Source organism: Rutidosis leptorrhynchoides, chromosome 10 (assembly GCF_046630445.1).
Source record: "Rutidosis leptorrhynchoides isolate AG116_Rl617_1_P2 chromosome 10, CSIRO_AGI_Rlap_v1, whole genome shotgun sequence".
Classification (NCBI taxonomy): Eukaryota; Viridiplantae; Streptophyta; class Magnoliopsida; order Asterales; family Asteraceae; genus Rutidosis; species Rutidosis leptorrhynchoides.
The window spans coordinates 43,776,032-43,778,862 of record NC_092342.1 but is presented as its reverse complement, the minus strand read 5'-3'; positions in this window follow the sequence as shown (position 1 = coordinate 43,778,862).

The window sequence follows — 2,831 nt, the reverse complement described above, 5'->3', positions numbered from 1 at the left end:
ACAGATCAACTTGTTTAAATCATAGTTCGTTACTTGCATAGTTGACTTTAGGGATGGTAATGGCCACCAGATCCAGTGGACATCCACCCGATCCACCCGCTCTGTGATGGATATGGATGAACCTAAATAGATATGAATATGGGTATGGATGAACCTAAATGAATATGGACGAAAAGTTTCATCCATGGATATATCCATGAAGACCCGAAATACATATACAAATAAATAAATATGAATATATGCTTACATAATTTTATTAAAAATGTACTAACCGTTAGATTTTCATTTTACATTTAACTTTATAATAAAATAAGTATGATATAGTACAATATAACACGTATATCTAACAAAATAAATTTACAATTTATATATTTTATTTTTCATAATCTTTGTTTAACAGTAGTTTCAACAAATTGTGTTATATTTTCGATAACGTTTACACTTTCTTGTAGATAGATTGTAGTTAAGTCATGTTATACTTATTTTCGCTATACTACGTTTTTATTTTCATCTCATATTAGGAATTATTATAACATTTTGTAATATCCATTGAATATCCATTAACCCGCTTAATTCAGTGGATATGGATATGGATGGATGAACTGTAATTAAATGGATATCAGTGGCGATTCTAGGATGTAAATTCAATGGGGTCCTATCCAATTTGAGTGGTACTTTCTAAAAAAAAAATTCATAAAAAATGGCCATTTACTTCCCATACAAATCACTAATTCTTAAAATATACGGGGTCCTATCTATAAATTTAGTGGTGTCCTATACAATTTTAATAGTGTTTCATACATAAAAAAATTTATTTAATGGAGTCCTTTGACCCCACTTGACTCCAAGTGGAGTCGCCATTGATGGATATGGATATGGATATGGATATGGATGAATAAAAACTAAATGGATATGGATATGGATATGGATATGGGATCACCCGATCCATATCCGATCCATTGCCATCCCTAGTTGACTTAAATAACACTTTTAATGGTACAATGTGCATTTGTTGTTGCTAAGTGTGTTTAACAATGGAAGTTACAGTAAACAAGAACTTATGGTGGTTCAGCCAGAAAAAGGTAGGTCAGAGATGATGATAATGAAAAAATTGGCTGGAAACATTGAACGGAAAAATTGGTCGGAGAAGTTTACTTAAAAATATGATGATGCGAAGTCATGTTAACACTTTCTTAAATCGTAATATTTTCGGGATCCAAACTAAAAAAAAAAAATACAATCTTTTTAGAATATTAGAAAAAGTCATATTATCTTTATCGACATTTAACAACTTATGTTACATTTTCCTGCCATTTAACCTACATTATACTCGTAATATCTATATAATTAAATAAATCCCTATCATGAAGATGTCATAAATAAGGATTATTCAAGCTTAAAAAAAATCAAATATGAAGAGAAAAATTGTAAGCTTCCCATGATAATGTCATTAAAATAATTAATTGTATTTACAACAACAACAATACTCAATCCAACGAAAGTGGGGTATGGGGGAGGTGAGTGTTGACAATCATTCCTCGTACCCTAGATTAGAAGGAAGTCACTACTCCACCCGTGGGTATAGAACCCGCGCCTAGATAAGGTCGTCCCTCCCTCTACTCTTGCGCAAAAGAGATTGCTTCCTAAAGGACATTATGTAATAAATATAAATATGTTAATTGTATAATATATGAAGCATTATGTACAACCTTATGATAAAACACCTTTATGACCATATGTATAATATTTGAAGCATTATGTATAATCTTATGATAAAACACCCACATGACAATATGTACAAACTTTAAAATAAATTGTATAATTTTTTACAAAACACCTCATGGACACATGTACAAACTTTGAAACATATTGTACAATCTTCATATAACAATTGTATTTTAATTTTTTTAAAAAATTCAAGAGGCATTTGTTATTACTAATCACTAATAATTATTATTACAAATATAAAAACTCAATTTAATACAAACTTTATTATTATAATTATAATTATAATTATAGTTATAACTATAATTATCTCCCTCCGTCCCAAATCTATTGTCCATTATTCCATTTTGGGATGTCCCAAATTAATTGTCCAGATTCTTTGTCAACCAATTAAAAGAGGGTATTCTGGAGAGAGAGGATATATTATTGGTGAAGAATGAAGTTAGTGAGATCTCCTAAAACTGCGTGTTTTTTGTCTGGGGACAATAGATTTGGGACGGGGGTAGTATATTATTAATTTATTATTATCTAAATATGGGTTCTTATTACGGGATTAATTATGTTAGATACGTATGCGAAATACATGTCTCAATAAAAAGTTGTAATGTAGACTTTTATGAAAAAATAGTAATTGTGATGAACATTGGAAAGAGGTGGTGGGATAAAATATACGTAGTTCATTTATTCTGACCAAGTTAAATACATCAATATGTTTGTAAAAACAACGATAAGTTTCTTAGTCGGAATTCGTGATTTCACGGGTCAATAAACTAGCATCTACGTTCACTTAATACCTAAAACATATCATTAAACTATTTCGTTTAAACAAACCCGTAATTGTACGGGTAATTTCACTAGTAAAATATCCATATGGTAAGAGTGATAACTGATAAGGGGCATATTTTGGGCTGAAGAAATGAGTAAACGCTGAAGTAGTGGGCCTTAGGGGGTATTCGGATTTGTAGCCCATAACCTAAGTGCTTCTATGAAGAAAAAGAAAGCTACACGTCGAGAAATCGAACTTGCACATAACATTTTGTCCTATTTTTTATTTAATAATTAAAATTAATATACACTTAAAAACTAATATTATTATTCGCCATCTG